Source organism: Rhineura floridana, chromosome 1 (assembly GCF_030035675.1).
Source record: "Rhineura floridana isolate rRhiFlo1 chromosome 1, rRhiFlo1.hap2, whole genome shotgun sequence".
Taxonomy (NCBI): Eukaryota; Metazoa; Chordata; class Lepidosauria; order Squamata; family Rhineuridae; genus Rhineura; species Rhineura floridana.
Genome location: NC_084480.1, coordinates 282,968,937 through 282,986,076, shown reverse-complemented (window position 1 = coordinate 282,986,076; position 17,140 = coordinate 282,968,937). Strand labels below are relative to the sequence as shown.

The window sequence follows — 17,140 nt, the reverse complement described above, 5'->3', positions numbered from 1 at the left end:
CCGAAGTTCAGTCAAAATCTGGCTTCCTGTAACTTGAGCCCATTATTCTGTGCCCTGCACTCTGAGATGATCAAGAAGAGATCCTGGCCCTCCTCTGTGTGACAACCTTTCAAATACTTGAAGAATGCTATCCTATCTCCCCTCAGTTTTCTCTTCTCAAGGTTAAACATGCCCAGTTCTTCCATATCTCCTCATAGGGCTTTGTTTCCAGCCATTTGATGCAACCTCTGTTTACTGAAGTACAATTATGGTGGGGCTACATGCAGCAGAATGTTCTCTTGAGTTCTCCCAATGCTAGAACAAGGGTAACTCTCACAACATAGTTCTCTGTGTGTGGTCATTATAACTTTATTTTGCAACTTTACTCCACTAGACGTGCCACGCATATATGCTCTGCTTGTTTTGTACATTATGCTTTTTGTTTTATGTGAATTGATATTTTAAAATGTAATTATATATATTGTTGTTGTTATATGTCTTCAAGTCGATTATGACTTATTGTGACCATATCAATCTTTTGGATATATTCATAGGGTTTTCATGGTAAGAGATATTCAGAGGTGGTTTACCACTGCCTTCCTCTAAGCCTACAGCACCTGGTATTCACAGGCAGTCTCCCATCCAAGTACTAACCAGGCCTGACCCTGCTTAGCTTCCAAGATCAAATGAGATTGGGTGTGTTCAGGGTAGTATGGCCGTATAATTATATATATAAGAAAGAAAAATCCAAATAACATAAAATATACACTATCCATAATAGCCATATATATGTATTGGAGAAAATTTATTTGGCAGCATGATATAAACTCCCAGCCAACATAAAAACACCACTATTCATAGAACCACTCACACAATCTCACTGTCACCATCCATTCACACAATCACTATGATCATTCAGTACCTCATACAATATCTCCATAAACCAATCACCAGACGCTCTCAACAATATTACAACCCACATACACTCACTATACACCCATATCTTTCATACAAAGGATAGCATCCAAGCATATAAAAACAATAAACTGTCCACATCTCTGCAACACTAACAGGTTCATTTCTCACACACATTGAACTGTCAAATCCTCCCAGTTCTCACCTAGGAGGGGTCCAATTCAACATGAGTGCATATTCTCAGCCTTGGGAGGTATAAAACAACTTCCCTCTAATAACTGCCAACAACAGAATTGTACCACATCCAGTAATCTAATCTGGACATCACCAGTGCATGGATAATTGAGATGAAGCCCATTCTTTCCAGATAGGATCACTAGCTAGAGCTGAGAAAAGTGCCACTGCCATCCCCTGGGCCTCCCCAGTTAGAGCTGATTGCAGAAGGGTTCCCAAGCTGTGAACTTTGTGGTATTCAACAAAATACTTGCACTAGCGTAAATATTAGTCCTAGCACAACAGGATTCCCGCCTCTTATCTACCCGCACACGCCCTGCACCATCTAGAGGGTTGAGGGAACCCCCAGAACACATTTTGGAGGTGTACAGGGGGAGGAGAGTGGGAAAATGTTCCACTGTGCAAGGAGACATCCTTGCACTGATGGAACATTTACCTTAGTGCTACACTGAATATAATCCATTTCCTTTCAGAGGGAATGCAACCATGTCTAAGACTGGTTGCAAACTACCCATTTCATGTGTTGGATCCAGTTTTCAGAGTTCAGCATATGAAATGGGGCAAGTAGAAGCTGATATCCCTGCTGGCTCCTCCCCATGGCTGCCCTCAGCCCCAATGCTCCATCAAGGGTCAGTAGACACTGCTGAATGGGATGGGCTGTGGCATGGGAGACTGAGGAGAAGCAGGGAACACTGATAATTGGATGGCACAATTTCCATGAGTGGAACTTCCACCAGCTGTTTACACATGATCAGACCCATCATCCACAGATTTGGAGTGTGGTGATGACACCTGTCTTTTTCCAATCCAGAAATAGCAATCTTGGTGACTGTCTGCATTGGTCAGGAGAGAAGCCAGAATGAAAGTGAATCCAAATAAGTTGTACAAGTATTAACAGAGGTTGAGGGCATTACATCATTGATTTGGTTAGTGCTCCCCTCTCTGAACATATTCAGACAGGAAGCACTGCTGGAGCCTCACATGGTACTGGTGTCCAGGAACTCCAGATTAGATCAGATTATTGTAATATGCTCTGTATGAGCCCATCCTCAAAGAACATCCTGAAGGTTCAGCTAGTGCAGAATGCAGTGTACTAACTCTTAACAGGGGGAGGGCAATGAGAATACATATAACTTGTATTCTCTAACTGCAGTGCCTGTTTGATCTTCAAAGCCTAAAGCACACTGGCATATTTTAGGGAGTGCCCCTTCCTTGCTTATTGTGATAGGCAGAGAATGTGCTATGTATCAATGCATAGTGTTCAATTTGTTAGTGCACCCATAGGATATTCTTTATAGTAGCCCCAATATTTTAGAACTCTGCCAAAAGAAGACCCATCAGAGTCCAAACCTGACTTCTTGCAAGAAAACTTTTAATAATGTTTGATGCCTTCTGCAAATTTTAGTAGCAACAAATAACTTTAAATTCAATCACTGGTATGCAAAAATGTCCCACTTTTTATAAATGATTCTAAGGTTTTATAATTGTTGTGAGCTGCGCACAAATGCTGTAAAAGAAGAGTGGAATACTATTATCACTACCTTTATAGTGAAAAACAAAAGAGTCTATCAGCCTTGTTATAGGGAAGACAATTTTTAAAATGAGCCTAAAAGGTCATAGAGCAAAAGAGAGTTCTACACAGACTCATATACGCATACCCTTTGTACTGTTTTATTCATACCATCGAGCTGCATAAAGTGTAGTCAAAGAGCACTTAAGTGATTATTCTGATTGATGGTGTGATTGTGAGGACACTCCAGGGCCATTAAATGGGAGTAAAGAACCTAGATTGATCTGGGCTTCTGAAACACAGCCATAAATATTAATAGAAAGAATGTAAAAAAATCTGAAGTCTGAACTGTGCCTTACCTACCTTTATAATGTGATTAACAAGATTAAAAGATTAAAACGAGTCAAGAGGTAACTAACCTACACTGAGAGATCATGGACATGCTTTCTTGAATCATGACAGAATGGTGACAGACTGTAGAAATTTATTTATTTATTTATTTATTTAGTTGCATTTCTAAACCGCCCTATAGCTAGCAGCTCCCAGGGCGGTGTACAACATGATAAAACCACAATATTTAAAATACAGCAAGTGTGTATTGCGCAAACAATATAAAACATTATATAAACAAAGTAAAAGAAAACTAGAAATAAAATAAGTAAGATTAAAAGCATAAAATACATTAAAATGCCTGGGTGAAGAGGTGGGTTTTTACCTGGCGCCGGAAAGATGACAGGGAAGGCGCCAGGCGTATCTCATCTGGGAGGGCATTCCATAATTCGGGGGCCACCACCGAAAAGGCCCTAGATCTTGTTACTGTTCTCCAGGCCTCTGTATGGGTTGGGACCCGGAGAAGGGCCTTAGACGTCGAGCGGAGTGAACGGGTAGGAACATAGCGAGAGAGGCGTTCCATCAGATATTGCGGTCCAGTGCCGTTAAGGGCTTTATAGGTAAGGACCAACACTTTGAATCTGGCCTGGAAACATATTGGAAGCCAGTGCAGTTGGGCCAGAATAGGTGTTATGTGGTCGAATTTCTTCATCCCAGTAAGAACTCTGGCCGCAGCATTCTGCACTAGCTGAAGTTTCCGAATCATTTTCAAAGGTAACCCTACGTAGAGAGCATTACAGTAATCCAATCTAGAGGTTACCAGAGCATGAATAACTGAGGCTAGGTTCTCCCTGTCCAGATAGTGTCGTAGTTGGGCTACCAGCCGAAGCTGGTAAAATGCATTTCGTGCCACCGAGGCTACCTGAGCCTCAAGTGACAGAAGCGGATCTAATAAGATCCCCAAACTATGGACCTGTTCCTTTAGGGGGAGTGTAACCCCATCTAGGGCAGGTCTGACATCAACCATCTGAGAAGAGGGCCCTCCAACTAACAGCATCTCAGTCTTGTCAGGATTGAGTTTTAGTTTGTTCGCTCTCATCCAGTCCATTATCGCGGCTAGGCAGCTGTTCAGTACAGCAACAGCCTCACCTGAAGAAGATGAAAAGGAGAAATAGAGCTGCGTATCATCAGCATATTGCTGGAAACGCACTCCATAACTCCTGATGACCTCACCCAGCGGCTTCATATAGATATTAAAAAGCATGGGGGACAGAACTGAGCCCTGCGGGACCCCATACTGGAGCACCCAGGGACTCGAGTAATGTTCCCCAAGCATCACCTTCTGGAGACGATTCCCAAGATAGGAGCACAGCCACCGCCAAGCAGTGCCTCCAACTCCTAAATCCGCGAGTCGCCCCAGAAGGATACCATGGTCGATGGTATCAAAAGCCGCCGAGAGATCAAGGAGAACCAACAGAGTTACACTCCCTCTGTCTTTCTCCCGACAGAGGTCATCATACAGGGCGACCAAGGCTGTTTCTGTACCAAACCCCGGCCGAAAGCCGGATTGAAATGGATCCAGATAATCAGTTTCATCCAAGAGAGCCTGGAGTTGGCGAGCGACCATGCGCTCTAGAACCTTGCCCAGAAATGGAACATTTGCTACCTGCCTATAGTTGTTAAAATTATCAGGGTCCAAGGAGGGCTTTTTTAGGAGCGGTCTCACTATCGCCTGTTTCAGGCAAGGTGGGACCACTCCCTCTCCTATCGAGGCATTAATCACCTCCTTGGCCCAGCCGGCCGTTCCATTTCTGCTAGCTTTTATTAGCCACGAGGGGCAAGGGTCCAGAGCGGAAGTGGTCGCCCGTATCTGTCCAAGCACCTTGTCCACATCCTCGAGCTGTACCAACTGAAACTCATCCAATAAAACAGGATGTTTAAAACAGGATGTGTTAGCTGTTGCTAGAATGGCAGTGGAGCCTAGTGGCTCTGATGTCAGTGTGGCCATGAATCCATTCTGGGTTTTAGTCCAAAGGAGCTCCACTGGAGAACAGAACAAGAGAGTTAATTTTAACCAGAATAAAAGTGTGCAATCTCTAAAAAGCCTTCGCTTCCCCCAACCAATTTATTTGTTCTTGTTCCTTATCTTTTTACATGTGCTGCTCTTTCCTCAGAATAGCAATTTAAGAAGCGAAATATATCAGCTTTGATTATATTTCCATTAGAAAACTGGTTAAAGTGCAGCTATAATTGCACTGAAGAAATTAAATAGACCTATACTACCTTAGCTAACTAGATTTTTCATTACCTTTTGAAATAAGAAGGGGACACTTTAACCACTGCGCAGTCTTTGATTACCACAAGGGGAGTTTACTGAGGGTAAAGTTAACCACTGGAGAGTTCTGCTGTTTTCCCTCTGAATGCAAATGAAACATATTGAGCACTACAAGGAAAAAAATTAATAATAAAAATTGAATATCAAAGCTATAAAGTTCAGATTACATTTGCTCCCCTGTGCACAGTAGTTCAGCATGCTTCCAATGTTTAATGTCAGCTAGACTTTTTACTGTATATTTTGTTTTGAGAGTTCTACATGCCACCGCCCTTTTAAAGGGAGAGACTTGTATGGAAGAATGCAAAGAGAAGTAGAAAATTGAGAGAAGAGACCTAATCCAGCTAGAAAGTGTATGTGTACAGAGTAGGCTTCTGCATATCCCTACCTGGATGGGGAAATTATTGTTATTGTTATTATTACTATTATTAGTCACTTTTCCCACAAAAGTGACCCAAAGCAACTTACATTAAAATCGGTTAAAACAAAGCATGGTCAGTAAACTATACATTCAAATAGAGGCGCCACATGTGGCCCTCCCCTGATCTAGCTTTCTGGCCTGAAGTTGAGGATGTGGTACCCTGTGACAAAGCTGACACTCACTCTGATCAACCCAGTGCCTCAGTTCCCATCAGCTAGATCAGAAGGGCAGCCTCTTGCATCAGCTCCTGGCTGGGTCAGGAGGCATAAAAGCCCAGTTGCCCCTTGGGGAGCTCCTTAGGGAGTTGTGAGGGCACTACTCTCTTCTATTTCTTTCTTTCTTTTGTTTTTCTACCCAGTCTGGAGGAGATTGGGTAGTGGGGAGGGCGTGTGGCTCGTTTGTAGTTCCTGCGCAGGGTGAGAGCCTGTGCAGTGAACTGAATGATAGGAGAAAGTCGCCAGATGCCTTCAGAGTGAGAGTCTGTAACTTGCAGAAGGGTGGCCCTCCCTGGGTGTGAGACAGAGGGGGAATAGATGTGCCCTGTGTGAAAAATATTGAGTGGGTCTGACTGTTCCTAATTCTCACAGAGACCTACTGGGATAATTGGCTCGCATAGGTTTTGTTGGTGGGCTCTTGTTGGGTCCATATCAGATGTTTAGGAGGAGTCTTAGTAAGGAGCGACATGGGTGATGCCACCCCAATTTCGGTGATTCTGGGTACAGGGATGTATAGCCATGGGGAGGTGGTGAATTACTATAGAAGACGACGGCAAGGCTATCTATGCCTTGTTCCTTGCTGCCACTCCTGTCATGGATGGGTTCCTTGTTGCTCATCTGCTGTGTCCACTGGCCTGTGTGTGTTGTTGTTTAATGCCAGATCGGTACACAATAAGACCACACTCATCCATGATTTGATTGTGGATGGTGCCAATTTGGTGTGCATTACAGACCTGAGTGGGTGAGCTGGGAGGAGTTGATCTGACCCAGCTTTGCCCACCTGGATACGTGGTGCAACACCAGCACAGGCTGCAGGGTCAGGGGGGAAGAGTTGCTGTGGTCTACAGAACTTCCATCTCTGTCACCAGTAAACCACTCTGTCTTGGAGCTGGCTGTGAGGGCCTGCATCTGGTGTCGGGCCAACGAGACAGTATACTAGGGTTGCTTCTGGTGTACTATCCACCCTGCTGCCTGGTAGCTTCTCTGACGAGCTGGCGGAGGCCATCTTGGCTGTGGTATTGCAGGAGCCCAGGATGATAGTCCTGGGCGATTTCAATGTCCATGCTGAGGCTGCCTCTTGTGTTCCGGCTCAGGATTTCATGGCCTCCATGATGACTATGGGGCTGTCTCAAATTGTTACCGGCCCGACGCATAGGGCAGGGCACACCCTCGACTTGGTTTTTGCTCCAGATGGAGGAAGGGGTGGTCTGGAGATAGAGGGTGGATGTCACCCTATTGTCATGGTCAGACGATTCCTAGTGAAGTTTAGACTTATGGTTCTGATCCTTCCCTGCAGGGGTGGACAGATTAAGATGGTCCACTCCCAGAGACTATTGGAATCCACTGGATTCTTGAATGGCCTGGGGGAGTTCCCAGTAGATAAAGCAGATGCCCTGTTGAAGTCCTTGTCATGCTGTGGAACAGCTAGACGCGTTGGGCTCTTGACACGGTTGCCTCTGATCACCCTCTGCGGCATTGTGGAACCCAAGTTGCACCTTGGTACACCAGTGAGCTAAGGGCAATAAAACAGGTTGGACGATGGCTAGAGCGCAAATGGCGAAATATGTGCTGTGTGGCTGATCGGGTTATAAAGCATAATAACCGTGCCTACCATGTGGCAGTGAGAGTGGCAAAGAAGGCCCACTTCTCTGCCTCCATCGCATCCTCAAGTAGCCGTCCAGTGGAGCTTTTCCGTATTGTCAGGAGTCTGTTGACATCAACTCCAGGAAATGGAGTTTTAGAACCTTCAGAGGCCCACTGTGAATTGTTTGCTAGGGACTTGGAGGGTAAAGTTGCTCACCTCCGTAGCAGTCTTGATGCCCCATCCACATCTACTGTTGTCCTCAATGATGTGTCCAGTGCAACGTCTGCTGCAACTTCCTGGGGCTGGTTTTAGTTGATGTGGCCTGATGACGTAGACAAGGTGCTTGCGATGATGCGGCCAGCAACGTGTCCTCTTGACCCTTGCCCTTCTTGGCTTATTAAAGCCTGCCAAGGGGGTTTGACTGAGCGGATCCAGGGTGTAGTCAACACATCATTGCAGGAGGGAGAGGTTTCAACCACCCTGAAAGAGGCGGTGATCTGACCGCTCCTGAAAAAGCCCACCCTGGACCCATTGGTCTGTGACAATTACCGACTGGTCACAAATACCCCCTTCTTAGGAAAGGTGATTGAGAGGGTTGTGGCACAGCAATTGCAAGTACTCTTGGATGAAACAGATTATCTTGACCCATTCCAGTCTGGGTTCAGGCCTGGTTATGGGACTGAATCGGCCATGGTTGCTCTGAGGGATGACCTTATCAGGAGAAGGACAGGAGAAGTTACTCTTACTTGATCTCTCAGTGGCTTTTGATATCATTGACCTTGGTATCCTTCTGGGACAACTTGGTATTGGAAGCACTGTTTTAGAGTGGTTCTGATCCTATCTCCAAGGTTGTTTTCAGAGACTAGCATTGGGTGATCGTCTTTTGGCTCCCTAGCAGTTGTGCTGTGGGGCGCCGCAGGGTACCATCTTGTCCCCCATGCTGTTTAACATCTATATGAAGCCCTTGGGAGGAGTCATCAGGAGATTCAGGGTGAGGTGTCAGCAGTACGCTGATGGTACCCAGCTCTACTTCTCTTTAACATCTGAATCGAGAGAGGCCGTGCAAGCCCTCAACCACTGCCTGGACTCGGTGGTGGGCTGCAAGATTATCCTAAAAAAGGACACAACTCTGCTAAAATAATTCAGTGGAAAAACACATGCTAAGCATGCAGAAGGTCACATGTTCAGTCCCAAGCATTTCCAGCCAGAAGGAACCTATCTGGGACAGAACCACCATGGGGCAACTTTTACTGCTTACTAAACTTTTGCAAGTGCCACATAATGTTTGTTCCACACTTGCAAGGAATCAATTTTTTAGTGTGGTAGGACCTACGCTTTGGAACTCCTTGCCTATTGACAATAGGCAGACTCCTTCACTGTACTCTTTCTTGTGCCAGCTTAAAATATTTTTGTTCTAGCAAGCCTACCCAAGCTTGAAATTTTGAGAAGTGATTTCAGTAAGTGTAAGTGCTGTAAAATTGTTGATTTCATTATATATATATTTCTAGCATGTAACTTGTTTTTAATGTTTGCTTTTTATTGATATTTTCATGAATATCTCAGACTGTCTATTGCAAACTGTTCTAGTAAGCAGTATATACATATTGTTAAATAAAATAAATAAAAATAAAACACTACTAGAGAATAGTACCAGATTCTTCGCTGTTACCAAATTCAGATTATCTTTCTCCATCTTCTGTCTTTCTTGACACAGAGCTGTGATGAGCATTTTTAGGGCCAAACAAGATGCTACATACAGTTGAGAGCATCTTTCTCCCAGCATTTTAAAAAACGCCACCACCAAAAGCAGCTTCCAGAGACTCCCAACTTTAAATGGAGGAAGGGGAAGGGTAACTGCTGAACTTTTGACCATTTTCTTACTCAAAATTGCCCCCTTCCAAGCTGCTTTCATTAGAGCTGTGTGCAAATTGTAGTGCTTACAATTTTCTACCTGATTTGTGGTTAGAGAAACTGGGATGAATATTTCAGTGAATTTCTCCAAGGAGAAGAGAAATCCTGCAAAAGATTTTCGGGGGCGAGGCCCACCATTAGCAGCGGCAGAAACACATCCCTTTTCCTAAGCTTTCTTCTTCTTCTTTTTTGCCACTGCAAGTGGCAGTCGCAGCAACAGCAATTGTGTTGGTAGCTTGGACACCATTTTGGATCCTCTCCAGGTGTGTTATTTCAGGGCATGGCGGGGCAGAAATAATGACTGGCATAAAGAAATGATGGGGGATATTAGGAGAAAATGGTAGATCATATTTAGCAAAGTGTGGCCTTTTTTTCTTTTAAGAGGGGTGTGTGAGAAAAAGAAAAAAAGAATTTTCCTCAGAAAAAATATCTACTGAGAATTATTGGCTTAGTTCCAGCTTTTGTGTGTATGAGGGGTATGTGTGTGAGAATGTGTGTGTATGGGTCTGAGAAGTGATTTTGAGAAGGAAAGTGGCCAGCAGGATCTGCCCCTACCCCCAGGTACCTATCCAAGTCAATTGTATTCTTGATCAATAGAACTTTCCGGATGGTCTTCTTAGGCAGTCTTGAGCCCCTCATGGGACTGAAAGGGTAATATAACTGCTTGCTGTGCGGGGAGGGGGTCTCCTAAGATGAACCATAAAGGGCTGCAACCCTATGCATGCTTACTTAGGAATAAACCCCACTGAACTCCTGAGGAAACAAGAATTGTGCTAAAATATCTTTGTTAAAATATTGCATTTTTAACACACCTCATTTCCAAAGAACAAGGAACAGTTGCCAGTGAGAAACATATGTTCCTGTGGGAGGATGAAATACGAAAGGAAATCAGAGGATAAGTCACTGTAACTGATCAAGAAATTACATAGTGCACAACTTGGTTTTAGTCATAGGACATCTGAAGTATAGGACGTATAAGAAATGAGATACTTACCCTGTTCTGAAAATACTCAGAAGGTCCATATAAGGTCTTATCTACACATGAATATGGGCACTAATCTTTGAAATTGTGCAAAATCTCCCAATGGGTGCTCCCCACTCTAGTCAAGAAGCTTCCCACTCTAGTCAAGGAGTTTAGTTTCCAAATTGTGTGAAGTATTAGTTCCCCTCTATTCAGCACTGGTTAAGCCTCATCTGGTCTCCGAACTTCAAGAAGGATGCAGACAAACTGGAACAGGTTCAGAGGAGGGCAACAAGGATCATCAGAGAACTGGAAACCAAGCTCTGTGAGGAGAGACTGAAAGAACTGGGCATGTTTAGCCTGGAGAAGAGAAGACTGAAGGGAGATATGATAGCACTCTTCAAGTACATGAAAGGTTGTCACATAGAGGAGGGCCGGGATCTCTTCTCGATCGTCCCAGACTGCAGGACATGGAATAATAGGCTCAAGTTGTAGGAAGCCAGATTTCAACTGGACATCAGGAAAAACTTCCTAACTGTTAGAGCCATACGACAGTGGAACCAATTACCCAGAGAGGTAGTGGGCTCTCCGACACTGGAGGCATTCAAGAGGCAGCTGGACAGCCATCTGTCGGGAATGCTTTGATTTGGATTCCTGCATTGAGCAGGGGGTTGGACTCGATGGCCTTATAGGCCCTTTCCATCTCTACTATTCTATGATTCTATGAAGGTCAAGTCTCAAGAAGTATTTGTAGGCTTGCATCAATGGTGTATTTTTATAACATTGACTTTAGAAGCATAATGTTCCTCGTTTCTTGTACCATGAGGGACATCTTCTTATGACAGACATATAGTGGCATTAGGAAGCTGTGCTTAACAAGCTATGTGTAAATTTACCATCAGGCTGCAAAGTACTGCAAAGTAACACACCACAAAAGCTTGAAAGAGTGCCAGCCTGAGAGCAAGTGAAACTGCATCATATTGCAGAGCCACTTTTCTGGGGGAAAACAAAATCCTTTGAAGCATTTCCAGCCAACTCCTTGGAGAGGCAAACATATTTTCTGAGGCATGATTCTAGGTTAAAGAACGATGTCCCAGACTTGTTTACAAAGCAGCACAACAGCTGTTGTGGGCCACTAGCCCCTTTTGGACAGACAAGATGCATTTGGATCCATTGCACTGAACCGTGGAGCAATCTAGCATTTTCTCAGCAGAGATCAGCATGAGGCGGTGCTGGAAGCGTCCCTAGTCTCAGGAACAGATAATGACACTAGGCGCATTTCTGCTCTGCTTCCTTTGTTTCTCATCATTATTAATCACTGGGCAGAGGACTTTTCAGAACACACAAATGGGTTATTATCTCAAGTTGAATGTTTATGCTCTTTTATCTATTTATTGTTTATTAAATTTATATTCCACCCTTCCTCCCAGAAGGAGCCCAGAGCGGCATTATGCTATTGGTGCAGTGTGGGAGCCACTTCCATGTGGCTGGGTCTAGTGATTGGGTGAAAACTGTCTGAGAAAATTTAGACTCCACTCACCTGTTAGCTAGCTACAAATTTCCTATAAAATTACAAAGGCTGCCATGGAGCTTTGCCAGGTGTTATTAAAATGCTCTCAGCTTGATTATCTTAAACACACACATGCGCGTGTGCACACATACACACACACACACACACACCCCCCTTCTGCAAATGGAAAATACTGTACAACGGATCCCTTTTGTTCTGCTTCCGCAAAGTATATCAGTGGTTGCCAACCTTTCTGGGCCACTGGATACGTATGGGATTTTGAAAAAGTGCTGTGGGCACTAGTCCCAAAATTGGTTGCCATGGGGGAGAGACAAATCACAAAATGTGGCTGCTGTGGCTGGTATGGCATAATGGCTGCCCCACCTGAAAGACTGGAAAAAGAAACAGGACTGCAAGATGGTTCAGACATGCCCCCACATCAGCGACTCCATCAGTGGGGGGAAAGACACCTACATCAATGATCTCCAGAGAAGCTCTTTGCATCCCTCATCTGTTCAGGACAAATGGGAGGGTGGGTGTTTAATCCTGCATCCAATGAAATGTGGGCATTTTGAAGGAGACACGTTCAGTGTTGGAGAGGCTGAGCCAGCACACAAAGGAGCTGTTTGTACTGAGCAGGAAGAGCAAATACTCTCTTAGGTATTGTGGATTTTTGAGGGGATATTTACTGAAACCTTTGTGGGCACCATGGGAAGTATTGGCATGCACAATGGTCTCTGCAAGTGCCATGTTGGTGACTCTTGAAGTGTACCATAGACCTTGGTGATGGAGCATGTACTTTAAATGCAGAGGGTCTCAGGTTCAACCGGCGGCATCTCCATGTAGTGCTGGGAAAGACCCCTGGCTGCAATTTTGGAAGGCTTCTGCTAATCAGTGTAGATTAGCCACACTGGCTGGAGTTAATGAGAATTCTAGTCCAAAACAACTGGAGGGTACCAGGTTGGGGAAGATTGGTGTAGACAATCCAGGGCTAGATGGACCAATGGTCTGATTCAGTATAAAGCCGATTTCTATGCAAGGGGAAGGGCCCTCATCAGGAGGCATGTGAAGCCAAACGTGATTCAACTTTAAGCAAACATTTGTATGGCTTTTGCAGTAAAGCGACAGCATTGCCCCCAGGGCAGAGCTTGGAAAAGTTACTTTTTTGAGCTACAGCTCCCATCAGCCCAATCCAGTGGCCATGCTGGCTGGAGCTGATGGGAGTTGTAGTTCAAAAAAGTAACTTTTCCAAGCTCTGTCCCAGGGGATAGTTTTCCAGGGTCCTGGGGGTGTCTTTTTTGACAGCTAGGTCCCAGCAGGGCCCTAATATCTCCAGTGTCCTATGAGTCAATCAGCATGAAAAAGGAGTGTGCTAGCCACTGAGAAGAGTCCCAATGAGTGCCAATTGCAAGCAAGCCTTTATTAGTTCCTATTTCAAACAGTCAAGTTGTGGAGAGTGGGAATTCTGTAAGTGCAGCAGAAGAGTCAGTGAATCCTGATGATAGCATCCCATCTACATAATCAAGCCGTTTGGAAGCAGCAGGAGATAAACATGTAGACACTGAATTCAGTAGTTCAAGCAACATCTCTGACAGTGAGAAAGGACACTCAAATGGTGACATTGATAGAAAAGCAGGAAGCAGCATTCAAGTTTATTCAAAATTATTTTATAATTTTAGAATATAATCTTAGAGGGGTATGTGGCTGTGAAGGGGCATGGCTGTGACTATCATGAAGTGACCCTGTGCTTCTGAATTTGCCACTACACTACAGATTGCCTCTTACACTTGTGGCATTGTAAAATTTCATAGCAAATTTAAACAAATGTTTAGCAAATTGGAATAACGGACATGCGTAAGTAAAAATAGGAGACTACTTTATACAGAGGCAGACCAATGACCCATTTACCTCAGTACTTTCAATACTGAATGGCAATGGCTCTCCAGGGTTTCAGACAGAAGACCTGTCCAGTTGTACCTCGAGATGCCAGAGATTGGATTATGTTTTCCATGCAAAACACATGCTCTACCCCTGAACTATGACCTTTCCCCATGTGTTGCCAATGTACACATGGATCTGGATGTATATGTAGAAGGAAAGCCCTGGTTAGGAAGCAAGGCCTTTATATCACTTGCTTCAAGGCTGTGGGAATGATCTTGCCCCTGAGGTGTAGGGTTTCCCCTCCTCGCTGGCTTTCAGTAAGGGTCATAAAGGCCTTGCCTTTCATTTGGCTGGTGAGCCTTTTCTGATTTGTTTTTCTTCTGAATTCTGTTTGATTATTAATTTTATCTGTTTCTGTACTTATTATAAGCAATCTTAAGCCATGGAAAGGCAGCTAGTCTTTAAATTAAAAAATACAGAAAAATAAAAGGCCTGTCTGAATCATAATGTTCATCTGAGCCGAGCTTGGCTGAACTGCACCATCTAAGCCTGCCAGTTTTTACACATGGCTAAATGCCTACAGCTGGATTGTGGTTTTTCTGATTATAACCCCCCCCCAAACAATGGCACTTTTATGTGCAAAAAAGAAGAGAAAAAATGTTTGAAAGACCCCAAGCCTCCAATAATTAAACACTGACCTAGGCCTATGTCTCAGTGAAGTCAGTGGGGCTTACCTCTGCATCGGCATGCATAAGATTGTACTGTGTGTCTTCCAGATCCAAATCCAGTGCATGTTTACAGTACATCATGGTGCCCCTGAGAAAAAGATGTTGTAGTTGCCCCAAACGTAATCTTCAAATTAATATCTGTTATTGACACTCACAAAGAACTCTGCATGTTATATTTGCAAGTAAAACAAAACGGAACACTATTGTGTGATGACAACATATAAACTCTGAGCTGCTCATGGCTTATGGGAGTGAGAGATCCAATATAAGTGGAGAGTTCCACCTCCAACACAAACTTTTCCATTCATTGCAATGGAAGAACCTGATCCACATGCACAAAGGAATGTACACATGGATCAGGTCCTTCCACTGAAATGAATGGGGCCCATGCACTCAGAAGATCATGTGCCTGCCTCAATGCCAATGGCTTTCTGGATCAAAGCTAATAGGAACTTAGGAAGCTGCCTTATACCAAGATGTACCATTGGCCCATCTAGCTCAGTATTGTCTACACTGACTGGACCGGTTCTCCAGGATTTCACACTGGGGACATTCCCAGCCCTACTTAGAGATACGGGGGATTGTACTTGGGATCTTCTGCATGCAAGGCAGATGCATTACCACCGAGCTACCCCCCTTTATAAGTTTATATTAAAACAGTTCCTAAGTAATCAAATATTCCAACATTTGGTCTAGAGTGAAAGCTAACTAGCACATTTTTATAATGTTTGCTTTCCATTCATTTCAGCAGCGCTTGTGGAAGATCCTTATACAGGCATGGGACAGAGTTCTTTCAGCTAGAATCAGGCCTCAAAAATACTTCTGCTACTCTAAGAGATGGAAATACTTTAAAGGCTTTTATTTCTCCCCAGAAAAGCTTCATCACAATATAACATAATAGTTGCCAGATTTGTAGACCACTACTTTTGTAAGCTTTTTTAAAAAAATGTTTTTGGAAAAAAGAATGGAGAATGATATGAATGGTGTGAAGTATCACAGTCTGATGGTGTGAGCCCCAAAGATTAAAGATGGCGGCATAGCGGCCGGATGTGTTATCCGAAGCTCCACAAACTGGATTGATAATATCTTACCCACCACCTTTACACCTCTCAAATGAGTGCGCTTTTTAGCTTACTCACCCCCTTTTCCGATGCGGCTTTGCTGTGGAGAGGGAGCAGGAGTAGGAGCAGGAGCGGTGGAGGCGAAGGAGCGTTGTGTTCGGCTTGCCTTTGCCTTGGGTGCCGAAGGCTGCGCCGAGCATCGGTCTGCCGTCAGTGGTGAGAGCACTGAGGAAGGCGGACGAGCTTGGGGCATTGCGTGCAGAGGTCACAGAGAGCCTGAGCCCAATGGTGTTGAGAGCACCGTGGAAGGAGACCGGGCTCGGGGCGTAGAGGAGACCGCATGGAGTGGCATTGGAGGAGCAGGCTGCCCGGGGCACGGAGAACAACGTGGGCGCCTGAGTGAATGCCCAGGGACGGTAGAGCAACCTGTCGGTGGTGAGAGCACTGACGAGGTTGGTTCAGTTTGGGGTGCGCCCCGGTGCAGCCTGGCGCGGAGTAACGACAGTGGGAGAACATCGCACGGAGTGATTGAATGTGAAGGGCCGTGGGAAACATCCTGCCCAGCGGTGGTGAGAGCACCGCAGGAGGAGGCCAGATTGTTGACGGTGGCGGCGGCGGCGGCAGCAGACGGTAGGAGAATGCTGCGGAGGGTGAGAACGCCACGAGGAACAATCAGAGTGTGGGTGTGACTTGGAGCAGCAGGAGAACGCCGTGGAGAATGATTAGAGACTGAATGTGATTGCTTTCTCTCTACCCCCCCCTCTTTTCTTGGGATACGGTTTACATTGGGGGCGGCAAATATAACCTCACTTTATAACACTTAGTGGTTGGAAGTTTTTATTACTTAATTGGGGGGGAGCGATTGGCCGCCATTTTATAAGTGGTTGATTTTGTTTTTTTTATTATTTTGTTTTTGTTTTGTCTTGATGTGAGTGTGTGTGTGAGTGTCTGTGTTTTCTGTGTTTTCTGTGTTTTATTATGTGCCTGGGAGAGAGGACTTTGCACCGAGCGGGGGGACTTGCAGGGGCCCCAATCAGCGTAGTGACGGGTAGCGGGAGGTATGGTGATGGGAGAAGGACATGCCAGGTAAGGGGAACTTGGCCCAGACAATTAGTGGCTGTGCCCTGTTCCGGTCCTTCTCACACCCACAGGGTTGCTGGATGTCCTCTCAGCCAACTCTCGGATCTCCAAGTGCTGCTTTTAAATGCCAGATAGGTACACAATAAAACCTCCCTTGTCCATGATTTAATTGTGGAGGAGGAGGTCAGTCTGGCATGTATAACCAAGACATGGGTGGGCGAGCAGGGAGGAGTTGCTTTCTCCCAGCTCTGCCCACCTGGGTATATGGTTCAGCACTATGGTAGATCCGAGGGCCGGGGAGGTGGGGTTGCTGTGGTCTATAGGAGTTCTCTCTCTCTCATCAAGCACCCTGTCCATGTGACTACTGGTCTGGAGTGTCTCCACCTTGTCTTGGGCCATAGGGACAGACTGGGAATTCTGTTGGTGTACCGTCCACCCTGCTGCCCAACAGCCTCCCTAGCTGAGCTGACAGAACTGGTCTCGGAGG

General features: G+C 45.1%; 1 non-coding gene across 1 annotated transcript; it reads right to left on the bottom strand.

Moving 5' to 3' along the window:
• Positions 1–584: 584 nt before the first annotated feature.
• LOC133375817 (5S ribosomal RNA) lies at positions 585–703 on the bottom strand. Its single transcript, XR_009760324.1, has one exon. It is a non-coding gene; the product is annotated as a 5S ribosomal RNA (ribosomal RNA).
• Between the last annotated feature and the right edge of the window lie 16,437 nt (positions 704–17,140).